The 24,892-nt window shown below is 46.7% G+C and overlaps 28 non-coding genes across 28 annotated transcripts; all 28 read right to left on the reverse strand.

Annotated features, from left to right (window-relative positions):
• Window positions 1-180: 180 nt before the first annotated feature.
• On the reverse strand, window positions 181-262 carry Trnas-cga (transfer RNA serine (anticodon CGA)). Its single transcript has one exon. It is a non-coding gene; the product is annotated as a tRNA-Ser (tRNA).
• Window positions 263-401: 139 nt separating this feature from the next.
• Window positions 402-474, reverse strand: Trnak-uuu (transfer RNA lysine (anticodon UUU)). Its single transcript has one exon. It is a non-coding gene; the product is annotated as a tRNA-Lys (tRNA).
• Window positions 475-1,010: 536 nt separating this feature from the next.
• On the reverse strand, window positions 1,011-1,083 carry Trnaf-gaa (transfer RNA phenylalanine (anticodon GAA)). The gene has a single exon. It is a non-coding gene; the product is annotated as a tRNA-Phe (tRNA).
• A 585-nt stretch (window positions 1,084-1,668) lies between these two features.
• Window positions 1,669-1,750, reverse strand: Trnas-uga (transfer RNA serine (anticodon UGA)). Its single transcript has one exon. It is a non-coding gene; the product is annotated as a tRNA-Ser (tRNA).
• Window positions 1,751-2,438: 688 nt separating this feature from the next.
• On the reverse strand, window positions 2,439-2,520 carry Trnas-cga (transfer RNA serine (anticodon CGA)). The gene has a single exon. It is a non-coding gene; the product is annotated as a tRNA-Ser (tRNA).
• A 139-nt stretch (window positions 2,521-2,659) lies between these two features.
• On the reverse strand, window positions 2,660-2,732 carry Trnak-uuu (transfer RNA lysine (anticodon UUU)). The gene has a single exon. It is a non-coding gene; the product is annotated as a tRNA-Lys (tRNA).
• A 536-nt stretch (window positions 2,733-3,268) lies between these two features.
• Window positions 3,269-3,341, reverse strand: Trnaf-gaa (transfer RNA phenylalanine (anticodon GAA)). Its single transcript has one exon. It is a non-coding gene; the product is annotated as a tRNA-Phe (tRNA).
• A 585-nt stretch (window positions 3,342-3,926) lies between these two features.
• Trnas-uga (transfer RNA serine (anticodon UGA)) lies at window positions 3,927-4,008 on the reverse strand. Its single transcript has one exon. It is a non-coding gene; the product is annotated as a tRNA-Ser (tRNA).
• A 688-nt stretch (window positions 4,009-4,696) lies between these two features.
• On the reverse strand, window positions 4,697-4,778 carry Trnas-cga (transfer RNA serine (anticodon CGA)). The gene has a single exon. It is a non-coding gene; the product is annotated as a tRNA-Ser (tRNA).
• A 139-nt stretch (window positions 4,779-4,917) lies between these two features.
• On the reverse strand, window positions 4,918-4,990 carry Trnak-uuu (transfer RNA lysine (anticodon UUU)). Its single transcript has one exon. It is a non-coding gene; the product is annotated as a tRNA-Lys (tRNA).
• Window positions 4,991-6,184: 1,194 nt separating this feature from the next.
• On the reverse strand, window positions 6,185-6,266 carry Trnas-cga (transfer RNA serine (anticodon CGA)). Its single transcript has one exon. It is a non-coding gene; the product is annotated as a tRNA-Ser (tRNA).
• Window positions 6,267-6,405: 139 nt separating this feature from the next.
• Window positions 6,406-6,478, reverse strand: Trnak-uuu (transfer RNA lysine (anticodon UUU)). The gene has a single exon. It is a non-coding gene; the product is annotated as a tRNA-Lys (tRNA).
• A 536-nt stretch (window positions 6,479-7,014) lies between these two features.
• Trnaf-gaa (transfer RNA phenylalanine (anticodon GAA)) lies at window positions 7,015-7,087 on the reverse strand. The gene has a single exon. It is a non-coding gene; the product is annotated as a tRNA-Phe (tRNA).
• A 585-nt stretch (window positions 7,088-7,672) lies between these two features.
• Window positions 7,673-7,754, reverse strand: Trnas-uga (transfer RNA serine (anticodon UGA)). Its single transcript has one exon. It is a non-coding gene; the product is annotated as a tRNA-Ser (tRNA).
• Window positions 7,755-8,442: 688 nt separating this feature from the next.
• On the reverse strand, window positions 8,443-8,524 carry Trnas-cga (transfer RNA serine (anticodon CGA)). The gene has a single exon. It is a non-coding gene; the product is annotated as a tRNA-Ser (tRNA).
• A 124-nt stretch (window positions 8,525-8,648) lies between these two features.
• On the reverse strand, window positions 8,649-8,721 carry Trnak-uuu (transfer RNA lysine (anticodon UUU)). Its single transcript has one exon. It is a non-coding gene; the product is annotated as a tRNA-Lys (tRNA).
• Window positions 8,722-9,257: 536 nt separating this feature from the next.
• On the reverse strand, window positions 9,258-9,330 carry Trnaf-gaa (transfer RNA phenylalanine (anticodon GAA)). Its single transcript has one exon. It is a non-coding gene; the product is annotated as a tRNA-Phe (tRNA).
• A 584-nt stretch (window positions 9,331-9,914) lies between these two features.
• On the reverse strand, window positions 9,915-9,996 carry Trnas-uga (transfer RNA serine (anticodon UGA)). Its single transcript has one exon. It is a non-coding gene; the product is annotated as a tRNA-Ser (tRNA).
• Window positions 9,997-10,684: 688 nt separating this feature from the next.
• On the reverse strand, window positions 10,685-10,766 carry Trnas-cga (transfer RNA serine (anticodon CGA)). The gene has a single exon. It is a non-coding gene; the product is annotated as a tRNA-Ser (tRNA).
• A 139-nt stretch (window positions 10,767-10,905) lies between these two features.
• Trnak-uuu (transfer RNA lysine (anticodon UUU)) lies at window positions 10,906-10,978 on the reverse strand. Its single transcript has one exon. It is a non-coding gene; the product is annotated as a tRNA-Lys (tRNA).
• A 536-nt stretch (window positions 10,979-11,514) lies between these two features.
• Window positions 11,515-11,587, reverse strand: Trnaf-gaa (transfer RNA phenylalanine (anticodon GAA)). The gene has a single exon. It is a non-coding gene; the product is annotated as a tRNA-Phe (tRNA).
• A 585-nt stretch (window positions 11,588-12,172) lies between these two features.
• Window positions 12,173-12,254, reverse strand: Trnas-uga (transfer RNA serine (anticodon UGA)). Its single transcript has one exon. It is a non-coding gene; the product is annotated as a tRNA-Ser (tRNA).
• Window positions 12,255-12,942: 688 nt separating this feature from the next.
• Window positions 12,943-13,024, reverse strand: Trnas-cga (transfer RNA serine (anticodon CGA)). Its single transcript has one exon. It is a non-coding gene; the product is annotated as a tRNA-Ser (tRNA).
• A 139-nt stretch (window positions 13,025-13,163) lies between these two features.
• Window positions 13,164-13,236, reverse strand: Trnak-uuu (transfer RNA lysine (anticodon UUU)). The gene has a single exon. It is a non-coding gene; the product is annotated as a tRNA-Lys (tRNA).
• Window positions 13,237-13,772: 536 nt separating this feature from the next.
• Trnaf-gaa (transfer RNA phenylalanine (anticodon GAA)) lies at window positions 13,773-13,845 on the reverse strand. The gene has a single exon. It is a non-coding gene; the product is annotated as a tRNA-Phe (tRNA).
• A 7,136-nt stretch (window positions 13,846-20,981) lies between these two features.
• On the reverse strand, window positions 20,982-21,063 carry Trnas-cga (transfer RNA serine (anticodon CGA)). Its single transcript has one exon. It is a non-coding gene; the product is annotated as a tRNA-Ser (tRNA).
• Window positions 21,064-21,201: 138 nt separating this feature from the next.
• Trnak-uuu (transfer RNA lysine (anticodon UUU)) lies at window positions 21,202-21,274 on the reverse strand. The gene has a single exon. It is a non-coding gene; the product is annotated as a tRNA-Lys (tRNA).
• A 536-nt stretch (window positions 21,275-21,810) lies between these two features.
• Window positions 21,811-21,883, reverse strand: Trnaf-gaa (transfer RNA phenylalanine (anticodon GAA)). The gene has a single exon. It is a non-coding gene; the product is annotated as a tRNA-Phe (tRNA).
• Window positions 21,884-24,892: the final 3,009 nt, after the last annotated feature.

A 24,892-nucleotide genomic window follows, 5' to 3' on the forward strand; every position in this document is an offset into this window, starting at 1 on the left:
GCAGCGCACTCGTGGGCCTGCGACGGCTTTCTGCAGTCCCAGCGTCAGTGAGAGGTGAACCGGTAGCCACAGAAAGCAGCGGCCGCCGCGACACTCAGTACTGTAAAACGGAAATTTTCGTCTTGTTGAGGATGGCGTCACGTGTGTGAAAATATTTGCTCCTCTTTATGCAAAATCGCACGCAGCCGGTAGGATTCGAACCTACGCTCCCACAGGGAATCTGATTTCGAGTCAGACGCCTTAACTACTCGGCCACGACTGCCGTAGTTCGGGATTTTCTCCCGAAACATGCAACTGATACGGTTTAAAGCACTGTGGCGTCAGAAAACGGCGTAGCTGCATTCTTTTCCGTAGTGTTTCCACCGCTACCAGAGGAATCGCTACCAAAGTATTAGAATCTCCGCCCGAACAGGGACTTGAACCCTGGACCCTTAGGTTAAAAGCCTAACGCCCTACCGACTGAGCTATCCGGGCTCACATGACGTTAGAGATCATCCCACGATGCACAGCTATACATTGACTCATGTCCTTCACAGTTGTGCTATCGCTGCATCGAGCTGTTACTAATTAAACGTCGCCTGAATGCTGTCTACAAACGTGTCGCGCTAAGCTCGTAGCAGACTATCTAAGAATGCTGACACACGATGCAAAAACAAACCGCAGCAGTCGTTAGGTCTCATACGTTGGAGTAGAGGAGTTACGTGTTTTGTCGACACTCACTGGGCAATTGGAAAATTCACAAGTATTTCGAATGCAATGCTTCCCACGTTTTCGCTCATTTCACGGTTCCGTTGGAGACGTTCTTTACCTCCTGACACAAAAAAGGGAACGCAGTCGGTAGGACTTTTCGTATTTTCTTACTTCTCAGGGAGTTGCCTACTGTGTTCCTCTTACGGCAAGCACTAGACAACCTGAACAGTTACAGGACAGAGTCATTTTTGTTCTCGGCTGTACTTACATCATCACAGACTCGGAGCAATTCCATTGGCATCAGCTTCAAAACAAACACTTGCCGAAACCCGGGATCGAACCAGGGACCTTTAGATCTTCAGTCTAACGCTCTCCCAACTGAGCTATTTCGGCTCACACCTATGTCTGCACAATTGCGCGTCTTCGTTAAACTTCTGAATCGCCGCCAATTTCACAGTCATCTTCGTCTGATAAGACACAGGGAGGCTGAAAGGCGAGCAGCAGATGCAGTGAAGTACCACACACATTTCTTCTGATTCCATCATCGTAAGAAGCAAACATGTCGACTCGATTCATGTAATATCGACTTCGCTGGCGCTAGAAAACCTTTGCTATATCGATGCCACGTGCAACTCGTGTGCAGAGAACGAGACACAAGAAGGAGTGAGTCTCTCCACTATGTGAGAGCCAGTATCTAGCAGAAACACACGCTAAAACATTTGACTTGCGTTAGCTCATAAATTGCTACACGTCACCGTCTGCAAGCTAAAATGGACACATCTGCACTGCCCAGAGAGGCGACACTTGCACTGACACTTGGTGGACGGCAGTGAGACGAGGAGATGAGCTGTGGCTTCTGGGAGCGACTGTAGCGCTGCACCAAAGAACACTGCACATTGCTGGAGACCCACGTGTTTAGTAGAGACGCAACTGCTAGGATGCAGCTGAACGTCCATCTTCTGAGAGCGAGAAAATTTTCGCAGTCGGCAGGACTCGAACCTACGCTCCCAGAGGGAATCTGATTTCAAGTCAGACGCCTTAACCACTCGGCCACGACTGCCGGTGGCAATAGCGTCTTCCGACAAGTGAAAGTCCAACTTTAGAAGCAATCCAATGGCAGAAAGCTGCGTGGCCTAACTCTTTTCTGTAGTGTTTCCATTGCCAGCACATTAGCCGTTACGAAATTGTATTAATTTTCGCCTAGACATGGCCTTGAACCCAACACCCTTTGGTTGAAAATCAAACGCTCTACCGACTGAGCTATCGTACAGCTGCGTTGCGTGCGAGTGATTCGCATGACGTAATTACTGGCTTGTGGCTCCAATGGCGACTTCACCGACTTCCCACTGACGCACCGCTGACGCTAGTTTACTGTCGTCTTAAGTGGTCGACATACTTGCAAGTAGCTGCGACATCTTAAGAAAAGAAACGCTGCACCATTGCTTTTGCCGCACTCGAATGACTGAATTGCGATTTTTAAAAAAGGGAGAAATGAATGTTTGCTCTGTCCAACGCTTCCAAGCACGTCTGTGTACTCACGAACTCGGCGTCGACGCGAGAAAATGACGGCAGCGCACTCGTGGGCCTGCGACGGCTTTCTGCAGTCCCAGCGTCAGTGAGAGGTGAACCGGTAGCCACAGAAAGCAGCGGCCGCCGCGACACTCAGTACTGTAAAACGGAAATTTTCGTCTTGTTGAGGATGGCGTCACGTGTGTGAAAATATTTGCTCCTCTTTATGCAAAATCGCACGCAGCCGGTAGGATTCGAACCTACGCTCCCACAGGGAATCTGATTTCGAGTCAGACGCCTTAACTACTCGGCCACGACTGCCGTAGTTCGGGATTTTCTCCCGAAACATGCAACTGATACGGTTTAAAGCACTGTGGCGTCAGAAAACGGCGTAGCTGCATTCTTTTCCGTAGTGTTTCCACCGCTACCAGAGGAATCGCTACCAAAGTATTAAAATCTCCGCCCGAACAGGGACTTGAACCCTGGACCCTTAGGTTAAAAGCCTAATGCTCTACCGACTGAGCTATCCGGGCTCACATGACGTTAGAGATCATCCCACGATGCACAGCTATACATTGACTCATGTCCTTCACAGTTGTGCTGTCGCTGCATCGAGCTGTTACTAATTAAACGTCGCCTGAATGCTGTCTACAAACGTGTCGCGCTAAGCTCGTAGCAGACTATCTAAGAATGCTGACACACGATGCAAAAACAAACCGCAGCAGTCGTTAGGTCTCATACGTTGGAGTAGAGGAGTTACGTGTTTTGTCGACACTCACTGGGCCATTGGAAAATTCACAAGTATTTCGAATGCAATGCTTCCCACGTTTTCGCTCATTTCACGGTTCCGTTGGAGACGTTCTTTACCTCCTGACACAAAAAAGGGAACGCAGTCGGTAGGACTTTTCGTATTTTCTTACTTCTCAGGGAGTTGCCTACTGTGTTCCTCTTACGGCAAGCACTAGACAACCTGAACAGTTACAGGACAGAGTCATTTTTGTTCTCGGCTGTACTTACATCATCACAGACTCGGAGCAATTCCATTGGCATCAGCTTCAAAACAAACACTTGCCGAAACCCGGGATCGAACCAGGGACCTTTAGATCTTCAGTCTAACGCTCTCCCAACTGAGCTATTTCGGCTCACACCTATGTCTGCACAATTGCGCGTCTTCGTTAAACTTCTGAATCGCCGCCAATTTCACAGTCATCTTCGTCTGATAAGACACAGGGAGGCTGAAAGGCGAGCAGCAGATGCAGTGAAGTACCACACACATTTCTTCTGATTCCATCATCGTAAGAAGCAAACATGTCGACTCGATTCATGTAATATCGACTTCGCTGGCGCTAGAAAACCTTTGCTATATCGATGCCACGTGCAACTCGGGTGCAGAGAACGAGACACAAGAAGGAGTGAGTCTCTCCACTATGTGAGAGCCAGTATCTAGCAGAAACACACGCTAAAACATTTGACTTGCGTTAGCTCATAAATTGCTACACGTCACCGTCTGCAAGCTAAAATGGACACATCTGCACTGCCCAGAGAGGCGACACTTGCACTGACACTTGGTGGACGGCAGTGAGACGAGGAGATGAGCTGTGGCTTCTGGGAGCGACTGTAGCGCTGCACCAAAGAACACTGCACATTGCTGGAGACCCACGTGTTTAGTAGAGACGCAACTGCTAGGATGCAGCTGAACGTCCATCTTCTGAGAGCGAGAAAATTTTCGCAGTCGGCAGGACTCGAACCTACGCTCCCAGAGGTAATCTGATTTCAAGTCAGACGCCTTAACCACTCGGCCACGACTGCCGGTGGCAATAGCGTCTTCCGACAAGTGAAAGTCCAACTTTAGAAGCAATCCAATGGCAGAAAGCTGCGTGGCCTAACTCTTTTCTGTAGTGTTTCCATTGCCAGCACATTAGCCGTTACGAAATTGTATTAATTTTCGCCTAGACATGGCCTTGAACCCAACACCCTTTGGTTGAAAATCAAACGCTCTACCGACTGAGCTATCGTACAGCTGCGTTGCGTGCGAGTGATTCGCATGACGTAATTACTGGCTTGTGGCTCCAATGGCGACTTCACCGACTTCCCACTGACGCACCGCTGACGCTAGTTTACTGTCGTCTTAAGTGGTCGACATACTTGCAAGTAGCTGCGACATCTTAAGAAAAGAAACGCTGCACCATTGCTTTTGCCGCACTCGAATGACTGAATTGCGATTTTTAAAAAAGGGAGAAATGAATGTTTGCTCTGTCCAACGCTTCCAAGCACGTCTGTGTACTCACGAACTCGGCGTCGACGCGAGAAAATGACGGCAGCGCACTCGTGGGCCTGCGACGGCTTTCTGCAGTCCCAGCGTCAGTGAGAGGTGAACCGGTAGCCACAGAAAGCAGCGGCCGCCGCGACACTCAGTACTGTAAAACGGAAATTTTCGTCTTGTTGAGGATGGCGTCACGTGTGTGAAAATATTTGCTCCTCTTTATGCAAAATCGCACGCAGCCGGTAGGATTCGAACCTACGCTCCCACAGGGAATCTGATTTCGAGTCAGACGCCTTAACTACTCGGCCACGACTGCCGTAGTTCGGGATTTTCTCCCGAAACATGCAACTGATACGGTTTAAAGCACTGTGGCGTCAGAAAACGGCGTAGCTGCATTCTTTTCCGTAGTGTTTCCACCGCTACCAGAGGAATCGCTACCAAAGTATTAAAATCTCCGCCCGAACAGGGACTTGAACCCTGGACCCTTAGGTTAAAAGCCTAATGCTCTACCGACTGAGCTATCCGGGCTCACATGACGTTAGAGATCATCCCACGATGCACAGCTATACATTGACTCATGTCCTTCACAGTTGTGCTGTCGCTGCATCGAGCTGTTACTAATTAAACGTCGCCTGAATGCTGTCTACAAACGTGTCGCGCTAAGCTCGTAGCAGACTATCTAAGAATGCTGACACACGATGCAAAAACAAACCGCAGCAGTCGTTAGGTCTCATACGTTGGAGTAGAGGAGTTACGTGTTTTGTCGACACTCACTGGGCCATTGGAAAATTCACAAGTATTTCGAATGCAATGCTTCCCACGTTTTCGCTCATTTCACGGTTCCGTTGGAGACGTTCTTTACCTCCTGACACAAAAAAGGGAACGCAGTCGGTAGGACTTTTCGTATTTTCTTACTTCTCAGGGAGTTGCCTACTGTGTTCCTCTTACGGCAAGCACTAGACAACCTGAACAGTTACAGGACAGAGTCATTTTTGTTCTCGGCTGTACTTACATCATCACAGACTCGGAGCAATTCCATTGGCATCAGCTTTCCGACAAGTGAAAGTCCAACTTTAGAAGCAATCCAATGGCAGAAAGCTGCGTGGCCTAACTCTTTTCTGTAGTGTTTCCATTGCCAGCACATTAGCCGTTACGAAATTGTATTAATTTTCGCCTAGACATGGCCTTGAACCCAACACCCTTTGGTTGAAAATCAAACGCTCTACCGACTGAGCTATCGTACAGCTGCGTTGCGTGCGAGTGATTCGCATGACGTAATTACTGGCTTGTGGCTCCAATGGCGACTTCACCGACTTCCCACTGACGCACCGCTGACGCTAGTTTACTGTCGTCTTAAGTGGTCGACATACTTGCAAGTAGCTGCGACATCTTAAGAAAAGAAACGCTGCACCATTGCTTTTGCCGCACTCGAATGACTGAATTGCGATTCTTAAAAAAGAGAGAAATGAATGTTTGCTCTGTCCAACGCTTCCAAGCACGTCTGTGTACTCACGAACTCGGCGTCGACGCGAGAAAATGACGGCAGCGCACTCGTGGGCCTGCGACGGCTTTCTGCAGTCCCAGCGTCAGTGAGAGGTGAACCGGTAGCCACAGAAAGCAGCGGCCGCCGCGACACTCAGTACTGTAAAACTGAAATTTTCGTCTTGTTGAGGATGGCGTCACGTGTGTGAAAATATTTGCTCCTCTTTATGCAAAATCGCACGCAGCCGGTAGGATTCGAACCTACGCTCCCACAGGGAATCTGATTTCGAGTCAGACGCCTTAACTACTCGGCCACGACTGCCGTAGTTCGGGATTTTCTCCCGAAACATGCAACTGATACGGTTTAAAGCACTGTGGCGTCAGAAAACGGCGTAGCTGCATTCTTTTCCGTAGTGTTTCCACCGCTACCAGAGGAATCGCTACCAAAGTATTAAAATCTCCGCCCGAACAGGGACTTGAACCCTGGACCCTTAGGTTAAAAGCCTAACGCCCTACCGACTGAGCTATCCGGGCTCACATGGCGTTAGAGATCATCCCACGATGCACAGCTATACATTGACTCATGTCCTTCACAGTTGTGCTATCGCTGCATCGAGCTGTTACTAATTAAACGTCGCCTGAATGCTGTCTACAAACGTGTCGCGCTAAGCTCGTAGCAGACTATCTAAGAATGCTGACACACGATGCAAAAACAAACCGCAGCAGTCGTTAGGTCTCATACGTTGGAGTAGAGGAGTTACGTGTTTTGTCGACACTCACTGGGCAATTGGAAAATTCACAAGTATTTCGAATGCAATGCTTCCCACGTTTTCGCTCATTTCACGGTTCCGTTGGAGACGTTCTTTACCTCCTGACACAAAAAAGGGAACGCAGTCGGTAGGACTTTTCGTATTTTCTTACTTCTCAGGGAGTTGCCTACTGTGTTCCTCTTACGGCAAGCACTAGACAACCTGAACAGTTACAAGACAGAGTCATTTTTGTTCTCGGCTGTACTTACATCATCACAGACTCGGAGCAATTCCATTGGCATCAGCTTCAAAACAAACACTTGCCGAAACCCGGGATCGAACCAGGGACCTTTATATCTTCAGTCTAACGCTCTCCCAACTGAGCTATTTCGGCTCACACCTATGTCTGCACACTTGCGCGTTTTCGTTAAACTTCTGAATCGCCGCCAATTTCACAGTCATCTTCGTCTGATAAGACACAGGGACGCTGAAAGGCGAGCAGCAGATGCAGTGAAGTACCACACACATTTCTTCTGATTCCATCATCGTAAGAAGCAAACATGTCGACTCGATTCATGTAATATCGACTTCGCTGGCGCTAGAAAACCTTTGCTATATCGATGCCACGTGCAGCTCGTGTGCAGAGAACGAGACACAAGAAGGAGTGAGTCTCTCCACTATGTGAGAGCCAGTATCTAGCAGAAACACACGCTAAAACATTTGACTTGCGTTAGCTCATAAATTGCTACACGTCACCGTCTGCAAGCTAAAATGGACACATCTGCACTGCCCAGAGAGGCGACACTTGCACTGACACTTGGTGGACGGCAGTGAGACGAGGAGATGAGCTGTGGCTTCTGGGAGCGACTGTAGCGCTGCACCAAAGAACACTGCACATTGCTGGAGACCCACGTGTTTAGTAGAGACGCAACTGCTAGGATGCAGCTGAACGTCCATCTTCTGAGAGTGAGAAAATTTTCGCAGTCGGCAGGACTTGAACCTACGCTCCCAGAGGGAATCTGATTTCAAGTCAGACGCCTTAACCACTCGGCCACGACTGCCGGTGGCAATAGCGTCTTCCGACAAGTGAAAGTCCAACTTTAGAAGCAATCCAATGGCAGAAAGCTGCGTGGCCTAACTCTTTTCTGTAGTGTTTCCATTGCCAGCACATTAGCCGTTACGAAATTGTATTAATTTTCGCCTAGACATGGCCTTGAACCCAACACCCTTTGGTAGAAAATCAAACGCTCTACCGACTGAGCTATCGTACAGCTGCGTTGCGTGCGAGTGATTCGCATGACGTAATTACTGGCTTGTGGCTCCAATGGCGACTTCACCGACTTCCCACTGACGCACCGCTGACGCTAGTTTACTGTCGTCTTAAGTGGTCGACGTACTTGCAAGTAGCTGCGACATCTTAAGAAAAGAAACGCTGCACCATTGCTTTTGCCGCACTCGAATGACTGAATTGCGATTCTTAAAAAAGAGAGAAATGAATGTTTGCTCTGTCCAACGCTTCCAAGCACGTCTGTGTACTCACGAACTCGGCGTCGACGCGAGAAAATGACGGCAGCGCACTCGTGGGCCTGCGACGGCTTTCTGCAGTCCCAGCGTCAGTGAGAGGTGAACCGGTAGCCACAGAAAGCAGCGGCCGCCGCGACACTCAGTACTGTAAAACGGAAATTTTCGTCTTGTTGAGGATGGCGTCACGTGTGTGAAAATATTTGCTCCTCTTTATGCAAAATCGCACGCAGCCGGTAGAATTCGAACCTACGCTCCCACAGGGAATCTGATTTCGAGTCAGACGCCTTAACTACTCGGCCACGACTGCCGTAGTTCGGGATTTTCTCCCGAAACATGCAACTGATACGGTTTAAAGCACTGTGGCGTCAGAAAACGGCGTAGCTGCATTCTTTTCCGTAGTGTTTCCACCGCTACCAGAGTATTAAAATCTCCGCCCGAACAGGGACTTGAACCCTGGACCCTTAGGTTAAAAGCCTAATGCTCTACCGACTGAGCTATCCGGGCTCACATGACGTTAGAGATCATCCCACGATGCACAGCTATACATTGACTCATGTCCTTCACAGTTGTGCTATCGCTGCATCGAGCTGTTACTAATTAAACGTCGCCTGAATGCTGTCTACAAACGTGTCGCGCTAAGCTCGTAGCAGACTATCTAAGAATGCTGACACACGATGCAAAAACAAACCGCAGCAGTCGTTAGGTCTCATACGTTGGAGTAGAGGAGTTACGTGTTTTGTCGACACTCACTGGGCAATTGGAAAATTCACAAGTATTTCGAATGCAATGCTTCCCACGTTTTCGCTCATTTCACGGTTCCGTTGGAGACGTTCTTTACCTCCTGACACAAAAAAGGGAACGCAGTCGGTAGGACTTTTCGTATTTTCTTACTTCTCAGGGAGTTGCCTACTGTGTTCCTCTTACGGCAAGCACTAGACAACCTGAACAGTTACAGGACAGAGTCATTTTTGTTCTCGGCTGTACTTACATCATCACAGACTCGGAGCAATTCCATTGGCATCAGCTTCAAAACAAACACTTGCCAAAACCCGGGACCGAACCAGGGACCTTTAGATCTTCAGTCTAACGCTCTCCCAACTGAGCTATTTCGGCTCACACCTATGTCTGCAAATTGCGCGTCTTCGTTAAACTTCTGAATCGCCGCCAATTTCACAGTCATCTTCGTCTGATAAGACACAGGGACGCTGAAAGGCGAGCAGCAGATGCAGTGAAGTACCACACACATTTCTTCTGATTCCATCATCGTAAGAAGCAAACATGTCGACTCGATTCATGTAATATCGACTTCGCTGGCGCTAGAAAACCTTTGCTATATCGATGCCACGTGCAACTCGTGTGCAGAGAACGAGACACAAGAAGGAGTGAGACTCTCCACTATGTGAGAGCCAGTATCTAGCAGAAACACACGCTAAAACATTTGACTTGCGTTAGCTCATAAATTGCTACACGTCACCGTCTGCAAGCTAAAATGGACACATCTGCACTGCCCAGAGAGGCGACACTTGCACTGACACTTGGTGGACGGCAGTGAGACGAGGAGATGAGCTGTGGCTTCTGGGAGCGACTGTAGCGCTGCACCAAAGAACACTGCACATTGCTGGAGACCCACGTGTTTAGTAGAGACGCAACTGCTAGGATGCAGCTGAACGTCCATCTTCTGAGAGCGAGGAAATTTTCGCAGTCGGCAGGACTCGAACCTACGCTCCCAGAGGGAATCTGATTTCAAGTCAGACGCCTTAACCACTCGGCCACGACTGCCGGTGGCAATAGCGTCTTCCGACAAGTGAAAGTCCAACTTTAGAAGCAATCCAATGGCAGAAAGCTGCGTGGCCTAACTCTTTTCTGTAGTGTTTCCATTGCCAGCACATTAGCCGTTACGAAATTGTATTAATTTTCGCCTAGACATGGCCTTGAACCCAACACCCTTTGGTTGAAAATCAAACGCTCTACCGACTGAGCTATCGTACAGCTGCGTTGCGTGCGAGTGATTCGCATGACGTAATTACTGGCTTGTGGCTCCAATGGCGACTTCACCGACTTCCCACTGACGCACCGCTGACGCTAGTTTACTGTCGTCTTAAGTGGTCGACATACTTGCAAGTAGCTGCGACATCTTAAGAAAAGAAACGCTGCACCATTGCTTTTGCCGCACTCGAATGACTGAATTGCGATTCTTAAAAAAGAGAGAAATGAATGTTTGCTCTGTCCAACGCTTCCAAGCACGTCTGTGTACTCACGAACTCGGCGTCGACGCGAGAAAATGACGGCAGCGCACTCGTGGGCCTGCGACGGCTTTCTGCAGTCCCAGCGTCAGTGAGAGGTGAACCGGTAGCCACAGAAAGCAGCGGCCGCCGCGACACTCAGTACTGTAAAACGGAAATTTTCGTCTTGTTGAGGATGGCGTCACGTGTGTGAAAATATTTGCTCCTCTTTATGCAAAATCGCACGCAGCCGGTAGGATTCGAACCTACGCTCCCACAGGGAATCTGATTTCGAGTCAGACGCCTTAACTACTCGGCCACGACTGCCGTAGTTCGGGATTTTCTCCCGAAACATGCAACTGATACGGTTTAAAGCACTGTGGCGTCAGAAAACGGCGTAGCTGCATTCTTTTCCGTAGTGTTTCCACCGCTACCAGAGGAATCGCTACCAAAGTATTAAAATCTCCGCCCGAACAGGGACTTGAACCCTGGACCCTTAGGTTAAAAGCCTAATGCTCTACCGACTGAGCTATCCGGGCTCACATGACGTTAGAGATCATCCCACGATGCACAGCTATACATTGACTCATGTCCTTCACAGTTGTGCTATCACTGCATCGAGCTGTTACTAATTAAACGTCGCCTGAATGCTGTCTACAAACGTGTCGCGCTAAGCTCGTAGCAGACTATCTAAGAATGCTGACACACGATGCAAAAACAAACCGCAGCAGTCGTTAGGTCTCATACGTTGGAGTAGAGGAGTTACGTGTTTTGTCGACACTCACTGGGCCATTGGAAAATTCACAAGTATTTCGAATGCAATGCTTCCCACGTTTTCGCTCATTTCACGGTTCCGTTGGAGACGTTCTTTACCTCCTGACACAAAAAAGGGAACGCAGTCGGTAGGACTTTTCGTATTTTCTTACTTCTCAGGGAGTTGCCTACTGTGTTCCTCTTACGGCAAGCACTAGACAACCTGAACAGTTACAGGACAGAGTCATTTTTGTTCTCGGCTGTACTTACATCATCACAGACTCGGAGCAATTCCATTGGCATCAGCTTCAAAACAAACACTTGCCGAAACCCGGGATCGAACCAGGGACCTTTAGATCTTCAGTCTAACGCTCTCCCAACTGAGCTATTTCGGCTCACACCTATGTCTGCACAATTGCGCGTCTTCGTTAAACTTCTGAATCGCCGCCAATTTCACAGTCATCTTCGTCTGATAAGACACAGGGAGGCTGAAAGGCGAGCAGCAGATGCAGTGAAGTACCACACACATTTCTTCTGATTCCATCATCGTAAGAAGCAAACATGTCGACTCGATTCATGTAATATCGACTTCGCTGGCGCTAGAAAACCTTTGCTATATCGATGCCACGTGCAACTCGTGTGCAGAGAACGAGACACAAGAAGGAGTGAGTCTCTCCACTATGTGAGAGCCAGTATCTAGCAGAAACACACGCTAAAACATTTGACTTGCGTTAGCTCATAAATTGCTACACGTCACCGTCTGCAAGCTAAAATGGACACATCTGCACTGCCCAGAGAGGCGACACTTGCACTGACACTTGGTGGACGGCAGTGAGACGAGGAGATGAGCTGTGGCTTCTGGGAGCGACTGTAGCGCTGCACCAAAGAACACTGCACATTGCTGGAGACCCACGTGTTTAGTAGAGACGCAACTGCTAGGATGCAGCTGAACGTCCATCTTCTGAGAGCGAGAAAATTTTCGCAGTCGGCAGGACTCGAACCTACGCTCCCAGAGGGAATCTGATTTCAAGTCAGACGCCTTAACCACTCGGCCACGACTGCCGGTGGCAATAGCGTCTTCCGACAAGTGAAAGTCCAACTTTAGAAGCAATCCAATGGCAGAAAGCTGCGTGGCCTAACTCTTTTCTGTAGTGTTTCCATTGCCAGCACATTAGCCGTTACGAAATTGTATTAATTTTCGCCTAGACATGGCCTTGAACCCAACACCCTTTGGTTGAAAATCAAACGCTCTACCGACTGAGCTATCGTACAGCTGCGTTGCGTGCGAGTGATTCGCATGACGTAATTACTGGCTTGTGGCTCCAATGGCGACTTCACCGACTTCCCACTGACGCACCGCTGACGCTAGTTTACTGTCGTCTTAAGTGGTCGACATACTTGCAAGTAGCTGCGACATCTTAAGAAAAGAAACGCTGCACCACTGCTTTTGCCGCACTCGAATGACTGAATTGCGATTCTTAAAAAAGAGAGAAATGAATGTTTGCTCTGTCCAACGCTTCCAAGCACGTCTGTGTACTCACGAACTCGGCGTCGACGCGAGAAAATGACGGCAGCGCACTCGTGGGCCTGCGACGGCTTTCTGCAGTCCCAGCGTCAGTGAGAGGTGAACCGGTAGCCACAGAAAGCAGCGGCCGCCGCGACACTCAGTACTGTAAAACGGAAATTTTCGTCTTGTTGAGGATGGCGTCACGTGTGTGAAAATATTTGCTCCTCTTTATGCAAAATCGCACGCAGCCGGTAGGATTCGAGCCTACGCTCCCACAGGGAATCTGATTTCGAGTCAGACGCCTTAACTACTCGGCCACGACTGCCGTAGTTCGGGATTTTCTCCCGAAACATGCAACTGATACGGTTTAAAGCACTGTGGCGTCAGAAAACGGCGTAGCTGCATTCTTTTCCGTAGTGTTTCCACCGCTACCAGAGGAATCGCTACCAAAGTATTAAAATCTCCGCCCGAACAGGGACTTGAACCCTGGACCCTTAGGTTAAAAGCCTAATGCTCTACCGACTGAGCTATCCGGGCTCACATGACGTAAGAGATCATCCCACGATGCACAGCTATACATTGACTCATGTCCTTCACAGTTGTGCTATCGCTGCATCGAGCTGTTACTAATTAAACGTCGCCTGAATGCTGTCTACAAACGTGTCGCGCTAAGCTCGTAGCAGACTATCTAAGAATGCTGACACACGATGCAAAAACAAACCGCAGCAGTCGTTAGGTCTCATACGTTGGAGTAGAGGAGTTACGTGTTTTGTCGACACTCACTGGGCAATTGGAAAATTCACAAGTATTTCGAATGCAATGCTTCCCACGTTTTCGCTCATTTCACGGTTCCGTTGGAGACGTTCTTTACCTCCTGACACAAAAAAGGGAACGCAGTCGGTAGGACTTTTCGTATTTTCTTACTTCTCAGGGAGTTTCTTACTGTGTTCCTCTTACGGCAAGCACTAGACAACCTGAACAGTTACAGGACAGAGTCATTTTTGTTCTCGGCTGTACTTACATCATCACAGACTCGGAGCAATTCCATTGGCATCAGCTTCAAAACAAACACTTGCCAAAACCCGGGATCGAACCAGGGACCTTTAGATCTTCAGTCTAACGCTCTCCCAACTGAGCTATTTCGGCTCACACCTATGTCTGCACACTTGCGCGTCTTCGTTAAACTTCTGAATCGCCGCCAATTTCACAGTCATCTTCGTCTGATAAGACACAGGGAGGCTGAAAGGCGAGCAGCAGATGCAGTGAAGTACCACACACATTTCTTCTGATTCCATCATCGTAAGAAGCAAACATGTCGACTCGATTCATGTAATATCGACTTCGCTGGCGCTAGAAAACCTTTGCTATATCGATGCCACGTGCAACTCGTGTGCAGAGAACGAGACACAAGAAGGAGTGAGCCTCTCCACTATGTGAGAGTCAGTATCTAGCAGAAACACACGCTAAAACATTTGACTTGCGTTAGCTCATAAATTGCTACACGTCACCGTCTGCAAGCTAAAATGGACACATCTGCACTGCCCAAAGAGGCGACACTTGCACTGACACTTGGTGGACGGCAGTGAGACGAGGAGATGAGCTGTGGCTTCTGGGAGCGACTGAAGCGCTGTACCAAAGAACACTGCACATTGCTGGAGACCCACGTGTTTAGTAGAGACGCAACTGCTAGGATGCAGCTGAACGTCCATCTTCTGAGAGCGAGAAAATTTTCGCAGTCGGCAGGACTCGAACCTACGCTCCCAGAGGGAATCTGATTTCAAGTCAGACGCCTTAACCACTTTTTTTTTTTCCCTACGCTCCCAGAGGGAATCTGATTTCTTTTTTTTTTTTTACATTAAAACGGTATGTTCCTTTTTCAGAACTGGAAAAAACTGTGCGTGACAGCATTCGAACCTTTAATCTTCAGATCCGAAGTGCGACGCCTTATCCATTTTTTTTTCTTTTTTTTCTTTTCTACCGCTCTACCAACTTTTTTTAATAATAATATTGTTTCCCCTTTTTTTTCTTTTTCTTTAAGCAGGAATCATACCTCTAGGCCAACTTTTTTCTTCTTTTTTTTAAGCTTTTTTTATCCTTTTTTTTCTGACTCTTGTGTAAAAGAATTGGTGAATGGTCAGTTCCGTGCAGGTGGAGACAAAGCGGGCAGGGGTCGAATCCCGAGGCCTGTCCACAATGGCTCCCCCTGCCCATCCCTGAGTCACTTCTCCAAGCAGACAGTTTTTATACATATATTATTTTGTTATAGTATTAATACTTTTATAGTTGTTTCTCCTCTGCTCCGAGGTATATAGTGCTGACACATTTGGAAAGGAACATTTCTTTTTTGTCGTGTGTCAGTTGTGTGTTTTGATCCATATCGAAATACTTTGCTCTTCCGTTAGTGGTGTGAAATTGACACGAATAAGCAAACAAGTATAAGGAGACTAATGAAAAGAAGTAAACTGACCAGGTATAACAGAAAGTGTAACTTAAGAAAAAATAGAATAAAACAGAATAGATTTCCTCTTGATTGGCTTCGATCATCCAATGTGGTCATCCTATGCCATGTTTTTCAAAGGTGATGTCCATCATGTTTCCGAATAATTTTTTACTGTTAGTGACACATTGAATCTTCCAGTATGCCAGCTCCATGTAGGTCAGAAAACTAATATAATCGTCTTCTCCACGAACATTAACGATGTAGTTGACGTAGTGCCCTAGGATCCACATTACTGTATTGTTTTTCTTGGCTGGATAAAACTTTTTGTCGGGACGCAGTAGGATATCCAGTTGCAGATTGTCTTCCGCGCTCCTTGACAGTACCGCAATCCTTTTCTTGACCCATCGCCAATTCAGTGCATGGCCCCCGCAAGTAAACCGATGGATCAGAGAATCGACGAGTCCACAACAGAGGCAGAGATTTGTGTCACTTAACCCAATAGCATGTAGTTTTTCATTAGTGGCAATTGTGTTATTTACCACCCTGTACCAAGTTGAAGCAACATCCGAAGAGTGTACTTTCAAGCTGATGTTGGCCCACACCGTTTTCCAGTCAGTAGTCGGATACTTCCGTTCTACTGTATTTGGGGTCGCCGACTTTTCCCACTCACGTTGCAAGTCGCGAGTTGACAGTGGTCGGCGCCGTAGAACACCAACATCTGTATAACTAACATGAAGGAAAAATTCCCTGATGTGTTTCAATTTGTAATGGATTCTTCCAACGTCAATAGGAGGTCGCACACTCGCTGGACGCACTGTGAGGTACAACTTTTGAGTAACAGTGCAGTGGCTGTCATGCAGTAAAGTCGTGGTCCGCTTGACGTACAAGGCCATTGCCTTCCCGGCGATGTTAACCAACTCAAGCCCACCAGTAGTTCTCGACTTGGCTAGTGTATCGGAGGACAATTTGAATATGTTTCCCTTCCAGATGTATTGATTGGCAACCTGCATGATCTTTCTGGCCTGAAGCTTGGGAATGGGAAAAAACTGTGCAACATAATACGCCTTGGAGAAGACGTAGGTATTGAGAATCCTAATTTTTTCTATAATGTTCACAGCACGCCAGCGACATTCGATAATGGTACCCTGCATCAGATGCGTCACTGACTTCCAATTGGAGGCCGCCATTTTCAGAGGGCACCTATTCAAGGTGATTCCTAGTAGTTTGTGAGATTCCACAAGATGCGCCCACGGTATAGTTAAGCTCTCAAAACCCTTGAGATCGAGCACTTTACATTTCTGGTCACTTAGTTGTGCTCCAGACACTGCACTATACTGGTCGATCGCCCGTTTAATACGGATCACCTCGTCGTCACTGCGTAACAGAACGGCAACATCGTCAGCGTATGCACGGACGATGAATGTGTGACCTGACATTGACACACCTGACAAATGGTGATAAAGAGACCGAAGGAAGGGTTCCAGTGACAGCACAAAAAGTGACATAGAGAGTGGACTGCCCTGGGGGACACCCCGCTGAATGGATATTGGTTGCGTCAGCTGTCCATTGACTTGTATCCTCGCCGATATGCCAGATGTCAAATTGCGAAGGACTTTTAATGCCCCTTCCTCGAGTCCTATTTTGTCCAGTATGTGAAAAAGATAGCGGTGGTTCACATGATCAAAGGCTTTATGAAAGTCTAGAAATAGCAGGGCACAATTCAGGTTGGTGACTGAGGCAATGGAGATTAGGTCCCTAATCTCAGACATCGCAGACATGGCATTCCGTCCTGGCACGCAGGCCTGGTGCCGCCAGACAACTTTGTGAAGGAGCGGCGACATTCGGGCGTTAACAGCTCTGGCTATAGTTTTGTAGTCAAAATTAAGCAGGGTGAGCGGGCGCAGATTATCAAATCGCTTACACCCTTTGCGTTTGGGAACAAGGACAATTTTACCCTCCTTCATCGCATTAGGAACAGGCGCCCCGGCAATGATTTCATTTAAAATTTCTGTAAATGTAACACCAATTACATCCCAATACCGAAGGTAAAACTCCTTGGGTAGGCCGTCCAGTCCTGGGGCTTTGTTAGCGGGCGACTTAACAATAAGTTCTAAAGTCTCCTCGACACTAAACGGAGCCAGAAAGTCACGATTATCATCCGCAGTAACGGGCGTGTCCATGAATTGGAGTACAGTAGCAGTCAAGCCATCATTGGTTGGGTAGTCCGAATACAGGCCGTGATAATATCTCTGAATTGCCGTGACTATGTCAGGTTGCCGAGTGAGAATTTCCCCGTTATCAGTTGCCAGTTCGTCTATAAATAAGCGTCTACGGTTGGTCTGATGCTTAATAAGATGGTACATGGAAGTTGTCTCAGATTGAACCAAAGAGTTGACTTTGGACTTGATTTTTAACCCTTCTAGTTGTTTACGTTTGATACTGAGCATCTTAGCCTTGATTTGCTTTATTTGAGCAGTGTAAATATTATTGACGCCAGATTTGTCGTAGAGCTCCCTTAAAATTGAATAATAAAATTCCGTGGTCTTCTTTGCATCCCTCGATTGCGTATTACAGTACGAAATTAAATACCGTCGCAACTTTGGTTTAGCAAAGGACGTCCACCACTCTACTTTCGTACGGTACCTATTGACAGAGCGAAGACAAAAAGTCCAAGTTCGTGTGACAAGTTCCTCGAGATCGGCGTCCTGAAGGTGGGAAAAGTTCAACATCCAGTGACCTCTGAATTGTTTGGTGGGTTGTCTGTCCAGTTGTATGACGGTTGCGTAGGCGCAGTGATCGCTACATGGGACGGGAATGACCTCTGAATCAACAGCATGTTCTCCGAGCTGAGAAGACACATATATTCTGTCGAGGCGGCTACTCGAGGTGGAAGTGAAGTATGTAAATTTCACAAGGGTAGGGTGAAGGACTTCCCACGTATCCTGGAGATTCATTCGTAAAACCAGATCATGAAGCTCCTTATAATAGTTAAAATTTGGCCTCTGATCTTTTTGATGCACAACACAGTTAAAGTCTCCGCCTAATACAAGGGTAGTCGGATTTTTACGAAGCAAGTAAATTAGTTCGTCTTTAAAGAACTCGGTCCTTGCGAACCTGTGGTCACTCCCGGAGGGCGCGTATAGGTTCACGAGCGTGACGCCGAATATTTTGCAGCATATGCCACGCCCTGACTCCAGTGTTTCAACGTCCGAGACGGGGATGCCCTCACGCACGAGAATGGCTGTACCAGTGCTAAGCTCGAAAGCAACATTGGTAATACAGTGGAAACCGGGAATGACCAGATCTGAAAGAAGGAATTCCTGCAATAGAAGTACATCAGCGGCAGACTCATATACGAACTGCCTAAAGACTGCAAGTTTCAAATCAGACGTGATCCTGTTTACATTAATACTCAGGAACTTGTACGCTTGTGCCATGTAGTTTACGGAGCTACTTTAAATTAACGTGATCATCGTCTCCAGCAAACCAGTCCATTCGTGAAACAGCTGGTGGAGAGTGGCCATCACCATCGTTTGCATCCGAGAGGGCTTGCTGTTTGTGTTTGCTGCGTGGTACATTCAAGTTCGGTTGGAATTTCTTTTTGTTCCTCCCGCCACTGGCGACTTTTTCCGCAGAAAGCGCCATCGGAGAATCTACACAGGTCTCCTGTGCAGGTTGCCCTGCGACAGCAACGTGCAGTTGCGTCTCGCCGGATAACCCTTCCAGAGACACGCTAAGTTCTTGTTTGGCCACACGTTGGGATTGTGTGGAAACACTCTCTCGGTCAGGTTGTTGACAAGCAAGGCTGAGATCTCGCTCTGTGTTGACACACTCGTCAGCGTGTTTGTTGTCAGTGTCGCATTGCTGTGATACGAGTTGTGAACTTGGGCACACCCCGCCGACGTAACTGTGGGCAACGTGCTGAGGTTCAATATCGGAGGGTTGGAGAGCCGACGCGATAGACGCGGACGGTAAGCAACAACCAACCTGGGGCGTAGCACTACCGTCAGCGGGCGAAGAAGTATCAACTTCAACGCTTGATTCTGGTAGAGCGTCATGCGAAAGCTCAGTGTCTCCTGCCGGTTGTTTGATGTCAAGTGTGGCAGGTGTTACCGGTACGGAGACGCCTTCATCGGAACTACTACTGTCGCACGTTCGACGTCTCTTGGACGCTACCGCAGTGACGGGACGGGTGAGAGGGTTCTGATCCCCGCCCGTCGCAAGAGGAATAGCAGGGAACTCTTCTTCAAAAGGTTTTTCATGTACGGTCACAGTATCACTGGAGGGGGACGGCCCAGTACTTGTTAATTGAGTACCTGTCACTAAATCAGCTAAAGTGAGTCTCTTACGTTGCTGGAAAGTAGGCTTTAAGACGGTCACCCTTTGAGGGCAATTCTGCCGTAAATGACCACTTTCATTGCAGATAAAACACGTAGAAGCTTGTCCGGAATAGGTAACCTGCACCTTATAACCACAAACAAATACATGCGATGGGATGTTGACTTTGACTTGCATCTCAACCGATCTGATACCAGAAAAACATTGCAACTTATGTTGCCTGGACCACTTTTCAAGTCGAATGTTACGCACTTCGCCATATTTAGTGAGCACATCTTTTAAGAAACAGTTGTCTACTTCAGGGGGCAGGTTGTAAATACGAACGTTGGAGATCTCGACATCAGCTTTAGTAATTTTGACAGTACTCACAGTGCCGTCGCGATGCCGGAAATCGACGCCGCCGCCATGTTTCTGCAAAAGACGTTCCAGTAAGAGGGGATTCAGAAGCTTCACGAAAAAGCAGTATAAATCCAGGTCGTAGTAGGCAGTGTGAACTTGATCAGTGGTTATGCCTATTGTATCGACGATCCATTCATGAACTTCCAGTGAACTTGGCTGAACTGATCGTGTAGCCTTGTCAAACTCGAACTGCAGGGTATTTTTCCTTGGAATCGTGGGAACCATTTTGCAAATTAACCCAAATGGGCTAACTGCATACAGCAAATACTTCAAACAACGACACGAACACACAACCACGCACAATCACGTGGAACAGAAAGCACAAATACAACGTAAACAAGCAAGTGACACTGAGCGCTCCGAACGTCCGCACGCTGCCGCGACGCAAGCGGTAATGAACCACTCGGCCACGACTGCCGGTGGCAATAGCGTCTTCCGACAAGTGAAAGTCCAACTTTAGAAGCAATCCAATGGCAGAAAGCTGCGTGGCCTCACTCTTTTCTGTAGTGTTTCCATTGCCAACACATTAGCCGTTACGAAATTGTATTAATTTTCGCCTAGACATGGCCTTGAACCCAACACCCTTTGGTTGAAAATCAAACGCTCTACCGACTGAGCTATCGTACAGCTGCGTTGCGTGCGAGTGATTCGCATGACGTAATTACTGGCTTGTGGCTCCAATGGCGACTTCACCGACTTCCCACTGACGCACCGCTGACGCTAGTTTACTGTCGTCTTAAGTGGTCGACATACTTGCAAGTAGCTGCGACATCTTAAGAAAAGAAACGCTGCACCATTGCTTTTGCCGCACTCGAATGACTGAATTGCGATTCTTAAAAAAGAGAGAAATGAATGTTTGCTCTGTCCAACGCTTCCAAGCACGTCTGTGTACTCACGAACTCGGCGTCGACGCGAGAAAATGACGGCAGCGCACTCGTGGGCCTGCGACGGCTTTCTGCAGTCCCAGCGTCAGTGAGAGGTGAACCGGTAGCCACAGAAAGCAGCGGCCGCCGCGACACTCAGTACTGTAAAACGGAAATTTTCGTCTTGTTGAGGATGGCGTCACGTGTGTGAAAATATTTGCTCCTCTTTATGCAAAATCGCACGCAGCCGGTAGGATTCGAACCTACGCTCCCACAGGGAATCTGATTTCGAGTCAGACGCCTTAACTACTCGGCCACGACTGCCGTAGTTCGGGATTTTCTCCCGAAACATGCAACTGATACGGTTTAAAGCACTGTGGCGTCAGAAAACGGCGTAGCTGCATTCTTTTCCGTAGTGTTTCCACCGCTACCAGAGGAATCGCTACCAAAGTATTAAATCTCCGCCCGAACAGGGACTTGAACCCTGGACCCTTAGGTTAAAAGCCTAATGCTCTACCGACTGAGCTATCCGGGCTCACATGACGTTAGAGATCATCCCACGATGCACAGCTATACATTGACTCATGTCCTTCACAGTTGTGCTATCGCTGCATCGAGCTGTTACTAATTAAACGTCGCCTGAATGCTGTCTACAAACGTGTCGCGCTAAGCTCGTAGCAGACTATCTAAGAATGCTGACACACGATGCAAAAACAAACCGCAGCAGTCGTTAGGTCTCATACGTTGGAGTAGAGGAGTTACGTGTTTTGTCGATACTCACTGGGCAATTGGAAAATTCACAAGTATTTCGAATGCAATGCTTCCCACGTTTTCGCTCATTTCACGGTTCCGTTGGAGACGTTCTTCACCTCCTGACACAAAAAAGGGAACGCAGTCAGTAGGACTTTTCGTATTTTCTTACTTCTCAGGGAGTTGCCTACTGTGTTCCTCTTACGGCAAGCACTAGACAACCTGAACAGTTACAGGACAGAGTCATTTTTGTTCTCGGCTGTACTTACATCATCACAGACTCGGAGCAATTCCATTGGCATCAGCTTCAAAACAAACACTTGCCGAAACCCGGGATCGAACCAGGGACCTTTAGATCTTCAGTCTAACGCTCTCCCAAAAGAGCTATTTCGGCTCACACCTATGTCTGCACACTTGCGCGTCTTCGTTAAACTTCTGAATCGCCGCCAATTTCACAGTCATCTTCGTCTGATAAGACACAGGGACGCTGAAAGGCGAGCAGCAGATGCAGTGAAGTACCACACACATTTCTTCTGATTCCATCATCGTAAGAAGCAAACATGTCGACTCGATTCATGTAATATCGACTTCGCTGGCACTAGAAAACCTTTGCTATATCGATGCCACGTGCAACTCGTGTGCAGAGAACGAGACACAAGAAGGAGTGAGTCTCTCCACTATGTGAGAGCCAGTATCTAGCAGAAACACACGCTAAAACGTTTGACTTGCTGTAATTATGTAATAGGCGTATTTAAACTGTTTTAGCATGTAATTATCTGAACTGTTTCTTATTTAAATTGTTTTGTTAATTAAATTGCATTGTGTATTATTGAGAAAACCGCGCATAGATACATTTTGAGAAAGAGCGGGAAACAGCGCACAGTAATACATCTGTAATGGTAGCAGGGATTGTCTGCACCAAAAACCATTGTTGGCGGCGAGACCGCACTTTTGTAGCATTGAGCGTTGGAAGCGAGCAGTTGCGAGTAAGATGTGAGACGAGGCAGTCGTAGCTAGCGAGACATGAGAGGAGGTCGCTGTAAGCGAGGTATGAATTAACACTTTGAAAGAAGCGGTGTGCTCGCCAGCCACTCGCTATATGTAGCGCAATGCTAGTTTTTAAGAATTTTTGTAAAGAACTATGCCCCTTGTAATTGTTTGTCAAGATCGTTCTCAGAATATAGTTATGTAATTTTGATGGAAAATTAGGTATGTAGCGCAACGCTACTTTTTAAGAATTTTTGTAAAGAACTATACCCCTTGTAATTGTTTGTCAAGATCGTTCTCAGAATATAGTTAACTTCTACCAGATTAAATGCATTAAGAATTTTCTATCCCATAATCATTCACGTAAATGCTTTACGGAATTTATTGTTATCTTAAAAGAAAAGTCTAAACTGAGCTTCAGCTTTTATCTAATCTAAATTAACTTCAACTTAAAGAATTCCAGTCACAAAGTATTATGAAACTCCACCAGCAGCTTATAATTATGTTAAAGAGAAGTAAGTATATTCATTCCACAGTTTGCTGTAGCAGTCAGATGGCGATCCAGTATAAATAATTAAAGGTAAGAATCAGTCTTAATAATTTCAGGTAACGACTGAGGGCCACGGCGACAACGCATTTTATGTTTCGTCGTAATAATCAGCAGGTAGTCTTGACAGAGCAGCAGTTAAAAGATTTTAAGAGACGCAGCGTTCAGTCAGCAAGCAAACGTTCATCCAATATTAGACGGGAAGGTTTCACTTGGCGATATCCATTCAGTACGACATTTTAGTGAATCTACTGTGGATATGAATATACTGACTTTGATAATAGTGTGAATAAGTTACTGTTAAGTGGCGCAACGCATATACTAAAGTGTATAACTTTTATTCACAGGTCATCGGCAATTCTGTTTGCTTTATTGATTCGGCGTGGAAAAGTGTTTGTTCAGTGTTGAATCCGCTTTGAACAGTGATATATTTTGTTGCGTGTGATGATTATAGACAATGTCCCGCAGAATAATTACTCGTTCTCAAACTGATAAAACTTTTTGTTGCGTGTGATGATTATAGACAATGTCCCGCAGAATAATTACTCGTTCTCAAACTGATAAAACTGTACAAAATACTGACGAGAGATTCTTTTCTGGAATAGGCAGTAATAATACGTGTGAAAACCCTGATTCTGAAACGTTAGGTGAACAGACATTTAATAACTGTAACAATATGGAAGCGTTTAACGAACAAGTAACTTCAGAAATGCCCACAGACAATGAAACGGTAGTGCAAAATAATTTGGCATTAAATGCAACAGACGGTACACAGTCACAAATTCCGCATAGTAGACATAACAGTTTCAGTAACGAAACCACTACAATGCAGTCAGACAGAGAGACTCCATTAAGCACTGATTTAGATTCAAACGGTACACAGCTACACAACCTGCGTAGCAGATCCAAAATTCCGAAATTACGGAAAACGTGACGCAGTCACAATCATCTGAGGATGTTCAAATGAACACAGATCTACAGCCTTTAACAACGAATACAAATACACACAGAAGTCAATCCGAAACTGATCCAATAATGGCATTTTTGCTACAAATGAGACAAGACATGAATCAAAACTTTAACAGAGGGTCACAAGAATTAGAAAAAAGGTCACAAGATCTAAAAAACGAAATTAAGGCAGAACACGCACACACAGATCAGAAATTAGACAACATGTACCAAAATCTAAAACACGAAATCAAAGTAGAAATTCAAACAGTCGCTGAAAAATGTTCACAATCAACACAAGAATTACGCGACAAAATTCAAGAAATATCCGATAACCAAGCAACATTTGCAGTTAGTATACGGGAAACAATGACAGAAAACTTTGCTAAACAAAACGCTCAGATTGATGAACGTTTTAACAATCACACAGAAAACTGTTTGATACGTCACCGTAAACTGGTGCGATCGCAGGATAAAGAACGAAAAGAATTACTACAAACAATCACTAAACAGCGTCAGGATGACAAAAAGAAAGTGTTTGCCCAGGGCAAAACATATGTAGACAATCACATACAGTCGATCTCGGAAGAAATCGAAACGGTCAAAGAAACAAATAATCAAATACAAGACAGGCTTACAGAAATCCAAACACAGACAATCGATGTGAAAACTTCTACAGACACTGAAATCCAGAATGTTAAAAATAAATTAACAGAGGACGTTCAGACACTAACTGACAAAATAGAACACATAGAAATTAACCATGACACAGAAAATTTAAAGGCAGATTTTAAGAAAGTCACCAAAAGCAACAGTAAATTACGAAACGAACTGACAGAAAAGATCAATGAACTCACTACAAGAATAGATCTTTTAGATACTAACAATGACGAGAGATCAGACGACACTGCACCAGTCCCA

This window comes from Schistocerca gregaria, unplaced genomic scaffold, assembly GCF_023897955.1.
Source record: "Schistocerca gregaria isolate iqSchGreg1 unplaced genomic scaffold, iqSchGreg1.2 ptg000395l, whole genome shotgun sequence".
Lineage (NCBI taxonomy): Eukaryota > Metazoa > Arthropoda > Insecta > Orthoptera > Acrididae > Schistocerca > Schistocerca gregaria.